This window comes from Macrobrachium rosenbergii, chromosome 48 (genome assembly GCF_040412425.1).
Source record: "Macrobrachium rosenbergii isolate ZJJX-2024 chromosome 48, ASM4041242v1, whole genome shotgun sequence".
NCBI lineage: Eukaryota > Metazoa > Arthropoda > Malacostraca > Decapoda > Palaemonidae > Macrobrachium > Macrobrachium rosenbergii.
In genome coordinates this window covers 17,108,197-17,123,305 of record NC_089788.1, presented here as the reverse complement: position 1 = coordinate 17,123,305, position 15,109 = coordinate 17,108,197, and the positions used below count along the sequence as shown (strand labels likewise).

The window sequence follows — 15,109 nt, the reverse complement described above, 5'->3', positions numbered from 1 at the left end:
AACTTCTATGTCTCGAAAAAAGTGCAGAAGAAAATGATTAATATAAACGGAGACACTAGTTTTATCAAACATTATAACGACTTCGGCTGTGAATAATGATTCACAAGATGGCATCTAATTAACAAGTGAATCGCATTTGATCTTCATTATCGTAACTTTGAGGAGGAAAATCCACTTAAATGGCTACCACGTACTTTATTTCTTTGCACTCTTATAAAGTGTTTAATTAAAGATCCTGGAGATTAAACTGACATAATTAATGGCACAAGTTTATTTGCCTCAGTCACTTCTAGGTGGTGCTCTCTCTCTCTCTCTCTCTCTCTCTCTCTCTCTCTCTCTCTCTTGGAAAGATAATATCCCAAAAATCCCAAGGACAGTATCCCCCAAGAAAAAACCACAGCAAATTAAAATGAGTGGATATAGGGCTGGTATCAAAATTGTTATAATTTGACATATATAGAGGAATTGTAAGTTTCTCCGTAGGTCGAAGGGGCAGCATTGCAGGTAATGAATTCTGCTTAACCTTTCCAAAATCAACCAAAGTACTTTCAAGAGTTTTCTTGTCTTCCTGCATGAATATTTGGTTTGAGGTAATTTACGCTTATTTTTTAACAGTGCTGGAAAAAAGGGTATTGTAAGATTATCTATTAGGGCATAAATTGCTTTTAGTTCAAATTTTCTGGAACCACTTTAAATGTTCTATCAAAGAAAGGGCGCTAAGAATTTGGCAATATTTTTGTGCTTACAATAGTTCAAAGTATATAAAAAATCTCTTACCTTAAGCCTTTGAATCTTGCATTTATATATTCTCATTACCAGTCATTTTGATACCATTATCGGGTACAACAAGATATTCAGCGTTTTCTGATTTTGATGTACAACTTATGTGATGATAAAAGGCTGTCTTTCTCTTGCACAATTCTTTTAAACTTCTAGAAACATTTTATATCTTCACATTTTCACGACAATAAACCATTTTCCGAAACCTCCAGCTTCACAAAAATATATCCTTCGTATAGGAAACCGACTTGTTCCGAGTTACTTACAAATAACTTCACCTTCTGTGGGCGAAAGCAAAATGCGAACTACAGTTGAGCTGATTAAAACGCCTTCTAGTTCTTGAGTAAACTACTTATTGAAGGTTTAGCTATGAAACAACCATCAGCCGACGCTACCAAACAAGTGAACTATGTACTCTGCCGAAGAGTTTAGCATTTACTTTCTAGATATGTCATGGAATGAAAATAACTTTTCATTTAGTGAGGAAAGCCGTCTTCGGTGATCCCAGGGTGTCGTTGGTTGGGGATTTTGTCCTCGTGCGTGTGGGGGGGGGTTGGGGGTTATCCGTCGGGGATTTTGCCCAAATATCCTGAACTTTCCACTTCCGCTTTTCTTTGTCCGCTGACAGCCCTCGACGCTCACTTCTTGTTGCACAAGCTTTTGTAAACAGTATTACGAAATTTACTTTGTCACTTCTAAATAACTGTTAATCCACGAAACCGGTGCCATGAAAAATGGAGGACCCAACTAACCTTATATATCTAGACCAAAAGACCTACGATCAAACCTGAAACGCAACTCTATACCTTAAAGTCGCATAGCAAATTTTTTTCCACTAGTAACACTGAATTATGTTACGATTAACAGCCACATATCCATATAAAATACATACAATATTGATATACGAGCATATGGGTTAAAAGCATATAAATATGCAAATTTATTCCATGAATAACTTGCTCCCAACACAAAAGAAGGTACAGGAATATGGACTACAATCCAGCATAAATCTGAGGAATGAAGAAGCGACGCATCCCACACACTCTTTAGAGTGCAAAGAAGAGGAAGAGCAGGAAAAGCGAGACACAAATTCGAGCACATTCTCGATCTTCTTGAGACTTGTAGGTCGCTTCCTCACTGTAGTACATAACTCGATCTTCACTGCGCTTTCGCTGTAGAATAAAACATTAGATCCTATTTCCATTCACGAGTTTCATTATGTCGTTGAGCCGTGCAGACAATCTAGTGTATAGAAGAATGCGGCTTTACTCTCTCTCTATCTATCTCTCTCTCTCTCTCTATTTCTGAAGCATCCATTTGCCTTTCCTATGTGTGTTTTATTTTCTGTAGTATTTTCATTTATACTGCTTCTTGTCGTAGCAGGTATCTTATTCTACGTATTAAATATTACTTCCTATTTTAATTTTTTTTATTTTTACTTCATAAGACAGTGCTTTTTTATCGTTTGTAAATATAATTATATACTCATGTACAGCACATAGATGTATATATATGTATATATATATATATATATATATATATATATATATATATATATATATATATATATATGTATGTATATATATATATTATATATGAAAAATGTTCCTATGTCAATTAATAATAAAAGGGAACAGAGTTCACAGTGCACGTGGGAGGTATGTTGAAATAACATGAACGCATAGTTATTATTCAAAACTTGTGAATATATATATATATATATATATATATATATATATATATATATATATATATATATATATATATATATATATACATACATACATACATACATACATACATATATAAACTCATATATATTATATATAATACACACACACACACACACATATATATATATATATATATATATATATCATTATATATGTTATAATATATATATATATATATATATATATATATATATATATATATATACATACATATATATATATATATATATATGTATGTATTTATATATGTATATGTATAAATTTGTGTGGGTCATTTCTCTACATTCTATATGCGTTTACTCCTGTTTTTCTGACGACAAAAATTCCCTTTTCTGAAATATCACAAAAAATGTCGGAAACGGGTTAAAACTCCAACTCCTTCGGCAGAGGAAAAGGCTTTTGATCGAACAGGGGGACCAGCATTCCTCTCAATCTTCTGTACAATAAATCGTTTCGCTTTCATGGCCATAGCAATATTGATACTACGAAACACGCCTACTGCCTTCATGAACAGGCGAAGAATTTAATATACTTTTCTTTTCTCCGTTTTCACTTTACATTTTAACCAGTTGATGCTCACACCGGCCAGAATAGAGAGAAATATAGATGGTAAAAATACTTTTCACGATATTTTTGTTTCTTTTCCTCAGGAACTTCCACCAGCGAAAGAGTGAGGTCAGATCAGCTTTTATTTACTAAATTCTATACTAATACTGCTTCTGAATCAATTGTAAAATCCACCTCGTGTAGCGTATTTGCACGGGATTAAACCCTGCTGATAGACAATGGACATTTAAAATTTCTACATTGCACATTTTTTTCCGAAATACAAAAACAAGTAAAAGCCAATGCGTCAGCAAGAGGATATAAGAAAGAGAGATAAAACCGTAAACAAACTTTTAGAGTGAATAACTAGACATTTTTTAAACCTTGCTCATTCTCAAAGCCTCAGACCCGGAACTTGAAAGAAAGCGTTTTTGTTTATTAATGTTGAAACACGCCACCTGTAAAACTTGACATGTTTTCCGTATTGGGTCAGTCACTTCATGCACAGCAATCTCTTGGTTATTATTTGATGATCAAGTTTCTTTCCTTACCCTTAGAATTAGCAGGTAGAATTTATGTGAAAACCAATAAGAGTTATTTCCCTCTCTCTCTCTCTTCGTTTTAACAGTCTTGCCTTTTCCCATATATTCCATGGCATATTCTTTGATTTCAGCAAATTGCTATATTTATGAAACATGGACCAAATTTAAAACTTGATTCAAACGACATATTTTCTTATCTGCAGAGGGCACGAACAGAAAATCGTACTTATATTATCTGATACTTTATTGTAGTGAAAGTAAAGATTGTTTTTCTTTCGTCTTTTTTGAGGGATGAGGAATTGTTTTCCATAACAAACTTTACCCTCATAACCTTACTCCTGCTTATGATTAATCTCAAATTTCCTCTCCTGCAAAGACTTTCAAACTTTTCTCACTAATCTCTGTAGCTTCTCTTCACAATTCCCAATCAATAAAGTACTGTCTACAAACATCAGTAAATCAGCATTCAATTTTTGAACCATCTTATCATACAACTTTGCATCTACATCTGCACCCTTTTATTTGGTTCCTCACATTTCTATCCAAAAAGATCTTGAATACCCATGGAGAAATACCACATCATGAGAGCAGCCTCATTTTAACACTAAACCAGTCATTCTCTCGTCTACAAGCTCCAAAAATGTTTCACTTCCACCATAACATTTTTCGCGCAAATTTGCCATCTTTTATCACACCTTCAAAACACTGCATTTCCACTATATCACCTTTACGTCAGCTTTCTCTAGTTCTATGTATGTAACTATGTTTTGTATTCTTATTTTCAAACTTTGCGTATAACAACTTCCTGTCTACACTTTTCTTCCCCTTTCAAACTTTCTGACATCTCTCCTTACCCTCTCGAACATAATCCTGTTATACTCAGAAAAGTGAAGCCTCTCATTTTTAGTCTCCTCTTTTACGTTTACCCCTACGTAGAGAAACATTTATTACTCTAACCCATACCTTTTGAATCTTCCACTCACCCAGCCAGACATGCCTTGATCAGTAGTCCTTCAGCTCATTTCTCCCCACTGTAGGCTACTGCAGCAACTCCATATCAACAGCAATGAATACTATACTCGTAGACTGTCATAATCGAAACAATCAGACAACGTCTGCAAATACTAAAAAGTTAAATTTGGAATTTTACATAAATAAAATTATTTCATAGATTTGGTTATGACAAGATTAAGCGTATGGAAATTATAACTAAACATCACTTTTAGGTTTATTGAAAGATCAACAAAAACTCATAAGCCTGGAATCCCGGAGCGTTCGTTAATAAAATTTGGTGGCTAACTTTTATATTGCAAAAATTTTTTTCGAAAAACGTTGGATTATTTAATTCACTTTAGCTTCTATTTTGAGATTTTCCGTCATAAGCTCCGATCACATCGAATATTAATCAAGGTAAGCGTTAAATAATTCTAACAGCGGAGGCTAGCGGTACGCCCTCTTTTGTAGCCAAGCCTGGTATATATTATTAAGAAAAAAAAAAAACTAATTGAAAACAAAAGTATAAGTAAAAAAGAGTACAGGGAAGCGGAAATAGTTGAAGAATTTCAAGGTTTGTCGGAAATAAGAGGAAAAACGCCAGGAAACCTAACAAAGAATGCCTGCTGCTAAAGAGTAAGCTGTGTCCTTTCTCTTCTGTACAAACGGCTTTCATGAACATCACTATACTACATAATCCTTATCTTTTCCTGCATTTTGAAATGTCTTCTACGCTTGCCATGTACTTTGAATAAAGAAATTGCGTAATTATGAAATAAGTATATACAGTGTATGTTTAATATGACGACAAAACAATGCTCACATTGCGAAGACAAAATAATGCTATCTACCGGTATTTGCCACAACACTATTGTTTTAATCTGACAGGAAATGAGTTGAAGAGTAGTTCGCATGTCAGAAGAAACACTCAGACTCCATCCTTCGAATTCCTCACAAACCCTCTGTTGAGGGTAAAGGTGTTTTATATCTCTACGTTAGTGCGCAAGTTGAAGTGCATCATGATTCTTTTGAGTACTTAAACTTTTAATTGGTCAGCTCATCATCCTACTGGTAAGCACATTGCGAGAGTTTGAGTTTTTTCGATTATCTCATTAATAATGTTCTTATTCCATCATTATCCTTTTTCCCATTCCCTTGAATGCACCGAGTGAAAAAATGTATAGGCAGATTGCAATGGGTTGGATTGTTTAATAATTCTAATGAAAACCATAAAATTAAGACAAACTGCAAAATACATAAATTATCCGTTTATGGCTGAAAAGGAGTCTCAGTATCCGAGTACATTCCTACTGTCTCTTGATATATAAAGTGTGATGCTGTGCTAACATTTGTATTAAACTATAGAGAGGATGAAAAATAAAGCACTTATTCATAATCAGCTTAGCAAGGTTTTCCTTATTTGCAGAACGAAAAACAAAAGATACATAAGATTAACGTAGAAGAAATATAATAACAGTTAAATTCTCAAAAAGAACAATATTTTTAAAGCTTTCACGGTGAAAGACTACTTTAACACACACACACACACACACACACACACACACACACACACACACACACACACACACACACATATATATATATATATATATATATATATATATATATATATATATATATGTATGTATATATATTAACAAATCCCATGAAACTGACATGCTTAAAATTGGACTACATTGACGGATCGATAACTTCATTTTTATGGGGTCACATATTTAGATAGGCATTGCAATCACGCCCATTGCAGAGGGTAGTTACTTTTGTAAACGAGTGAGAGAAAATGCCATTACAACACTAAATTATATTGGCGAATTTTGTGAAAATATCAGTTTGTTTCTCGTTGAAATTAGAATAAGGCATTGCTTGAACGTTTCTTTAGCCCTGTTATGACACCATTTGCATGCAATTAAACGCTTCTGCGGCCATTTTATATGTATGGAGAAATAATAATGAGAAATGGTTTCAAGTCAACCATAGCTAAGCCCGATTAATACTTAATCATAATCGGAAACTGGTCGAGTTGTTACTCTTAACTTTGTGGTTCTCTACATCATCTTACCTAACTCTTCGACAGGTGGTAAACAAGAAAACTAATGGTTTGTTGTAATATTTGGTCAGGTGTGAAAACTGGATGACTTTAATGTTTCAGGTAACTTCAAAGAATATAAAATAATCAGAGTGAACATTATGCTATCCCGGCTCCTTGCTATTTTCGTCCATTACGTGACAAGGGTCAAAGTTTCTTTCTTTACTGTACCCTGACGAAAATCCATTTTTAACATCTTAAAGCTATACGAAAAATGAATTTCCTTCTTTTCCTTGTGAAGTCCAATTCTCTTGTATAATCAACTAATTTAGTTGGCTAAAGTATGAAAAACTAAACATCAAAACTAAATTACCCTAAATAATCTAATGTATTTACCCTCAATGCAATGTCTACTATTTGTACAATTTTCAAAGGAAACAAAACCCCTTCAGGTGAGGAAGACAGCAACCCAGTCCGCCACTGTAATGCAGATCATTCCATTCCACTACAATCTCCCTTAACTTCAAAGCCTAACTTCCTACAAAGTTAAACAAACTCAGGGTATTGCTCGATGGACATTAAATGATTGTAGTACGAAGGCGTCGTTGCTTGATAATTCTATTTATTTATTTATTTCATAAGTTTCTTCATTGTGCAAAAAGGTGATTAGATCGATACTATTAATTATTATGGTTAGAGTTAGTGCGCTCCCTTCAATCTTACAAAAAATTATTTCAGAACAATTAAATATACCAAATGTAATCATTTAAGGTAAATCTGGTTATGGCAGCAAACAATTCTAATTTCCCATTTAGCACTGAGGTCCGATGCTGATTATGTGAACAGAGCACTAGTTTATGCGATTTCTTAATTGTGATTAAAAACAACCAATATTTACATTCATTTTTTTTACTGCAAACTTCATGACTCTACTCTTCTCTAAGAGTCACAAAGAACAAAATTTAGAGTCCCAGTTCCTATTCAGAATCTCCTTATACTAGACACTCTCCACAAATGGCTACAGTTTTTTAAATATATCAGTCTCTAGGTTGCGGACTTTCTGCCATATTTCCCAATCCTTTAAAATTCATCAACCGCATACTTGTTTGAAACATTAGATTGGTGTTGCTTATGACGCAGTCATTCTGTCAACAGATTCTTATATGCTGTAATCATTCTGTCATGAGATTCTTAAAAGAGGAAATAAAGTCGATATCAAACGATCTAAATAAAACTTCATAGAATTAACCACCGATATTCTTTATTTTTTGCGAAAGGATTTATTAACTAAATTAGATGATTACCTATTTCACGGACGCGAGATTCTGCGAATAAGTAAATAAAACAATTTTTTCAATATAGGAAGATTTGTGATAATCTGTTTCCTATTGTATTTCAGAAAATACTCAATATATTCGATTATTTATTAGAGAGAAATCATATTTACCTTCTGTCACCTATTTTTGTTCGCCATTGTTGTCACAAAACTAAACTTCATTTCACATAGATTTCTAGCAAATACAGAGTCAAAGGCTTACGTTCTTTTATGCAAACATGCTCTTTCAACAGTCACGGTCGTTAGCTCAGTTTGAACAAACATTAAAAAAAAGTCAATGTTTATCAATAACTTACAAAATGATGTGCAAAGCAATTCTCTCTGTATTTATACAAACAAAACCTTCAAAAACAGACGAAAGGGCTTGAGATGGTAAAATAATTTTGAAGTATCCTTTAAGAGTCTGGCAAATAAGATGGAATAGCGCGTGATTGCCAAGAAGCTTAGCAAATATTCCCGGAAGGACGGAATCTATTTGTCGAAAGTCTTAGTACGAAGATTTTCTCGATTCCTTCAGAGAAAATTGCTCGCCTTTTCCAGATACCCAGGGGAACATATCCTTAGCCTTTACGAAAGAGGCTGCGGCTAAACATGATCTTCACTGAAACCTCATGCATAGGCATCTGGAAAAAGAATTCTTCAACTTCAGGCCCAACTACTCTGCCAAACTTTAATTAAAGACAGCACAAAAAAGTATATTTTGAAGGCCCCACAAATAAAAAAAAATGGATTTTAACGATAAAATAAAGCTCCCTTTTGCTGAAAACCAGAAATAAGTACGTGAACAATTAAATCCTAAAAATCCGCTTATTTTTCACTCTCCTGACGACATCGGTAGTTTGTTTATTATTTTTGATCTAAATAAGAAAAAAACCTGATGCCTATGTTTATAATTTCCATGGTAATAACTCTAGGGAGACGGGGAGATCCATCTTAGAAAGATCAACAGAACGCTAGCGATCAATAAGATACAGTTCAGAGAACTCGGGGATTTTCGTAAATAGAAGGGACAACATAAACTGGAGTGAACCTGATTTGTTTTTCAAAAGTAACTACCTGAAAAAAGGAAGAATTTGGAATCATCACTGCAACTGGGTATATGAATCTGTCAGGAGGACACTGGAAAACGGATTCCATAGACGCATTAATTTTGAGAACTATTCTCCAGCAAGTGTTCCAGCGGATACGCCCACTAGACTCAAAGCAAGTGAAGAGCTACCGAGGGATAAAACTATGGCCCACTGACCCTATCGTCACCGGACTCCACCGTTATCAATTCCCCCGAAGTCTATTCCATTCCTGTATATTTCATAGACATACTCAGTCACTAACAATTGTCTACATTCACAGTGATCACAATTGAGAATAGTCATTCGAAATGTATGGGTTTTGTCGTGATAGTGGTGGTTTTAAGAGTATTTCAAATTTCCCAGGAAACTGTTAGTTATAGCAAAAAGACACATTATATATATATATATATATATATATATATATATATATATATATATATATATATATATATATATATATATATATATATATATATATATATGTAATTGTAACAGCCACAATGCTCGAATTCTTCGCACCTTTTTGGAAACGCTCGTCACTACAAAGCCTGAGATTCAAGTGCAAGACATGTTAAGCAGTTATGATGTCCAGAAGTGGGAAACGAACCTGCGTCCCATAATCACATCGAGGTCACGTTGCCGACCTGACCACGAAATGGATAAAAGTCTATCGCCTCTAATAAATATACCTATCGAAATGAGGTATATTTATTAGAACTGGCGTCAGGGTGACCGCCCTATAGTCCGAAAGCCCGATAGTCCGTAGGTCCGATAGTCCGAAAGTCAGCAGGCCCTATAGTCCGAAGGTCCGATAGTCCGAAAGTCAGAAGGCCCGATAGTCCGACGGACTGTAATTAGCCCCCCACCCCTCCATAGCTAATACGGCAAAATTGTAACCAGTAAACACCCATAAAAATACCAACCTACGACTATCGGACCTTCGGACTATCGGGCCTTCGGACTTTCGGGACTTCGGACTTTCGGGCCTTCGGACTAACGGACTGTAATCGGCGTAAGACCCATCCTCACCGTCGTAGCCAAATGAGCAATCGTTTTTACTGTTTTTAGGCTGAAATATATATGTAGAATCTACTGCTCACTTTTTACCAGATATATATGTAATTGTAATAGCCACAACGCCCTATTAACTTCTCGAATTCAGCCTAAAAGCAATAAAAACGACTGCCCACTTAGCTACGATGGTGAAGATGGGTGTTCCAAATTATATCTGAATTCGACAGGTATTTGTATCTAAGGCTTTGTAGTGACAAGCGTGTCCAAAAAGGTGCGCGAAATTCGAGAAGTCACGAGGGCATTGTGGCTATTACAATTACATATATATCTGGTAAAACTGACCAGTAGATTCTATATATATATATATATATATATATATATATATATATATATATATATATATATATATATATATATATATATATATATATATATATATATATATACATAATATATATGTACAGTATATATACATATATATATATGTATATATATATATATATATATATATATATGTATATATATACTATATGTATATATATATATATATATATATATATATATATATATATATATATATATATATATATATATATATATATATATATAGACATATATATATATATATACACATATATATATATATATATATATATATATATATATATATATATATATATATATATATATATATATATATATATATATATATGACACATACACGACAGCAAACTAAATACCGGGTACCTAATTAAATGATGTGTTCAGTTCAACTGAGGCACAGTGGGCGTTTATGTAAACGGACCCTCATCGTTTTTTTTGCAGAATATTATCTTGTCCTTCTTCGCCTGACACAAAGGCATGATGATTCTTTGTACAATCAGACTGAGAGTTCTTCGTCTCAGTAAATGGTCGTCCTCATAGGACGTGAACATTCCACATTACCAGCCATTGGATGTTTATGTGTGATCTTCTGAGAAGCAGAAACATATGGTCGTCTCTGTAGGATCGTTAAATTTCCTCACGAGAATGCAAGTACAATTAAAATACAATTTAATCATCTATTAGAGTAATATTTAAAAAATGCCGCACATTTTAAAGGAGGTGACAGTTCCTAGAAGTTGGCAGAAGCAGACGTATAAAAATGTGACGTCGATCTAAATTACTGGTCACTTTATACCCGTCTATCTGTTTCTCTCTTTTACTCCATACTCGTCTCTTTGTCTGACTGTCTCTCTTATGATTACAATTTTATCCTGCTACAGTCACTGTGTCAGAATGTCAGACGAATATTGAAGCAGGTAAATCCATTTCAACTCACCCAAACCCAAAATACTGTAATTTACAAATCATCGGTGACAGCATTTTAAAATGTTTGCCTAATCATATTCGCCAAAATTAACTGCAAACAGGAAGCAGCCTTTAATCCAGACTATATTGCCCGGAGAAAACAGATATTTGGCTTTGCGAGAAGTCCAGTGCAGCATTATTTATTATTGCAAATTTCTCTTTAACAATTAATTTCCTGTTCCATGCAATTAAATATGCATTCTGAGGCATGCAAGGAAAACTGAATGTTAAATAAGAGCGATTAGATGAGCGTAATTTTGCGTCAGTTTATAAAACACAGAATGGAAAGTGCATACATAATACATAACCATTATGCTGACTTGAATAATGGCATGCACAAACACGCAGACACACATAAACACTATATATATATATATATATATATATATATATATATATATATATATATATATATATATATATATATATATATATATATATATATATATATAATAAAAATGGCAATCACTCAATCACCCAAACTGCCGAACCGACACAATCTGCATTTTAAAGTATCGCGGTACTTAAAAGCAAAAATGAAGAACGAAACGAACAATGTAACTGGAATAAAACGTCTTTATAAATTATCTGTAAGGTGAAATGGGACAAAAAAAAAGCAAGGGGGTTTTATATTCTCACCACACACATTCCTCACGTACAGTACCATACATCGCTTTTCAAATCCTTTCAGCATTCTTCTGCCAAGTACAGCTCAGAGAGCCTATTCACTACTCCATCAAGGCTTTTAGCAGAAAGGTCGTTTCAAACGTCCCACGAGACGGGAATAAAAAAGGAAACGACCTTGTTTATATCGGAATATTGGATCACTTCCGTTAGGCCTTCTACGGCACAAGAGGTGAGAAAATTATGTAAGGACAAATCCTCCATCAATCGTTCAAAGTTGATGTAAATGGCATTTGTATGGGTATGTGGTGGTAGTTTGTGTTTTGGTGGAAATATATAATTCCTATAATCAAGGATGAAGTCTTTTCGTGACTCTATGATGAAAAAATTTACTCATCCATTTCCACTCATTCAAAACACAACACTCAAATTCCAAGAAAAGACTGGCTCGATATAGTATTATACCCTCAGAAAGAATGATTGTTTAGTTCCTGAATGATTTATAACAAGAGATGAATATGTGTTTTCAATGACTTACAGTCATGAAAAAATCATACCAGTCCTTTTGGCATTTAAGGAAGGCATTATAATAATCGCAGCATATATATACAAATATATAAATACATACATTATATATATATATATATATATATATATATATATATATATATATATATATATATATATATATATATATATAATCTTTGCTCTGATTCACAGAAAGTGTTGGAGATGAGGGTGCTATCCCCAGACATTTCCCACTACCTATGACTAACTACCAGGCACCTAATTCACTCTTGTGAATAGATCAACAAACGATTTTACTTTAAAATGGCCTAAGTTGCTACCCTAGCCTTCTCTCAGTCTGAGTGGAGACTGCCTGACCACATGTATCACAGTAAATAAACAGAGAAACGTGTAAATAAATATATGTAGAAAATACATATACCTATGTATATATATGTTTGTTTATTTATTGTGATACAGTGGTCCAGTATAAATATATACTGTATATATACATACATACATACATACATACATACATACATACATACATACATACATACATACATACACACACACACACACACACACATATATATATATATATATATATATATATATATATATATATATATATATATATATATATATATATATATATATATATATATATATATATATAATATATATATATATACATATATATATATATATATATTATTATGATTAGCAAGAATTCGCTAGCCAATTGCCTCCCCCCCCCCTCCTTTGTTGTTGTTGTGTTTTCATTCACTGCCAGCCGGCCGATCGATAGACCATCTGTCTATCGACTTAAAAACAAGGGTTTAAAAGATTAAAGGCGCTCCCATTTTTGATAAAGATCTTTCCTTCGAGGCAAAAGTAATCTGGCTTAAGCGTTTCTCCTACAGGCCAAAACCTCCCCTGCGGGCAGCAGGTGCAATGAGTCAAAGCATCTGTGATGGACGCCCCCTGCCCCATAGGAGGGGATAAAGGAAAAAAAAGCCCACGAGGTCTCCACACACACGCGGGCTGGAAGATATGGAGTGAACTTGTGAAGACGTCCCCAACACCTGGCCCCATCGATGCCCTTGCATCCTAACCACGTGGCCCTTTCAAAAGTATACTTCTCCTCGTGCCCTTCGACCGTATTCCTCGAGCCCACACGCCATTGCTTGGAGTTTCGAGGAGTTCCCATCGCCTTGCCCCTTTACGGAAGCCCTTGCATCTCACCACGTGGAAGAACTCGTCCTCGGAAATCGCAAGTCATCCACGGACCGCCTTCTACGCCCTCGGAAAATCTGCTAAGGTAAAGTGCCCTGAAGAGCCCCATTTCAGTCACGCTTTTGTCTCGTAATATTTTCTTAAGGAGAAAGCCAGAAATCTCCCTTGTCTAATGTCCGTGCGCCTCTTGCATCGGCAGTATTAATTCTTTATTACTCCTTTGGCACCCTCAGTGCAGCTTCGAATTCATTATTCTTTTGTCTATTTTCATTACTGGCGTATAATGTGCATATCTCTCATTTCAGAGGGATTCTATTTCGTGGAAGCTTCTCGGACTGTGTCTGGAATCCCCAAGTTTCATTCAATCCCGTAGGAATCTCCTTCAGGATAGTAATCTACTTGAGTTCCTCTTTCCCGTACTGATATCATTTATGTAAATACACTCCTTTAAATGTGCCCACGTGTTTTACGTAATATTTCCCTCAGTAACAAGAGCCCTATGCTCATATGAAATTCTCCTTTGTTATCCTCTTTTTTTACGTTTTCCCGTACCCACGAAGTCAGAATCACAAGGCTAAATTACCTAGAATGGTTGCTACCTGTCTCACAGAGCATATTTCAAACTAAAACCACGGAAAAACGTAAAAATGGCGACCTGGCCATAGATCTCGTTTTGCAGTTGCAGTTCCCCTAGTGTTGCTTTATTGCATTTGCAACGTGCCAGATCAGCTATTAGCAAAGCTAAGCTGGGTACGAGACAATTACGAACCTTTTGTGTAAAACCAGCACACAAATCCAGAAAATTCCACGTAAGTAATGTGTAATCTTAGCAAAACCTTTTACAATCGTGACTGTTCCTAGGAATTAGAAATAGGGACGCATGTAATCACTGAGAGAAAAGAACCGCCGTATGAGATTCGTTAATGCATGCCTTTCAGGATAGGTAGTTAGGAAATAACCAGTGCTAACCATCCTTTGCTTCGAGGAATAGTGCGAAATTCCTCTGTGTTAAAAATCTTTGCCATATCTTTTGCTGAGGAATAGTGCGAAAATTCCTGTGTTAAAATCTTGCCATATCCTTGCTTCGAGGAATAGTGCGAAAGAAATTCCTCTGTGATAACTTTTACCTCGCATTTCGAATTAGCGAACTGTTATTTAGGCGCGAATAAATTCCTAATGGGACGACGAAGTCAGCTTGCATTGCTGAAAATTCTCTCAGTGTAGTTAGGATTCGAGTTAGTGTTAGGAAAGCGAAATTTAAACTCCGCTTATAGGGAAAATTACTAGGCCATTGTATTGTTATCCTCTCGGACGACTGGAAAATTCCC

General features: G+C 34.6%; 1 long non-coding RNA gene across 1 annotated transcript in view; it reads left to right on the top strand.

Annotated features, from left to right (window-relative positions):
- The window catches only part of LOC136831289 (uncharacterized), a 240,168-nt gene extending 225,931 nt beyond the window's left edge, over nucleotides 1-14,237 (top strand). Inside the window, exon 2 of the long non-coding RNA XR_010850828.1 lies at nucleotides 14,087-14,237. This is a non-coding gene — a long non-coding RNA (uncharacterized lncRNA). The remainder of the gene's footprint in view (nucleotides 1-14,086) is intronic.
- The last annotated feature ends 872 nt before the right edge of the window (nucleotides 14,238-15,109 follow it).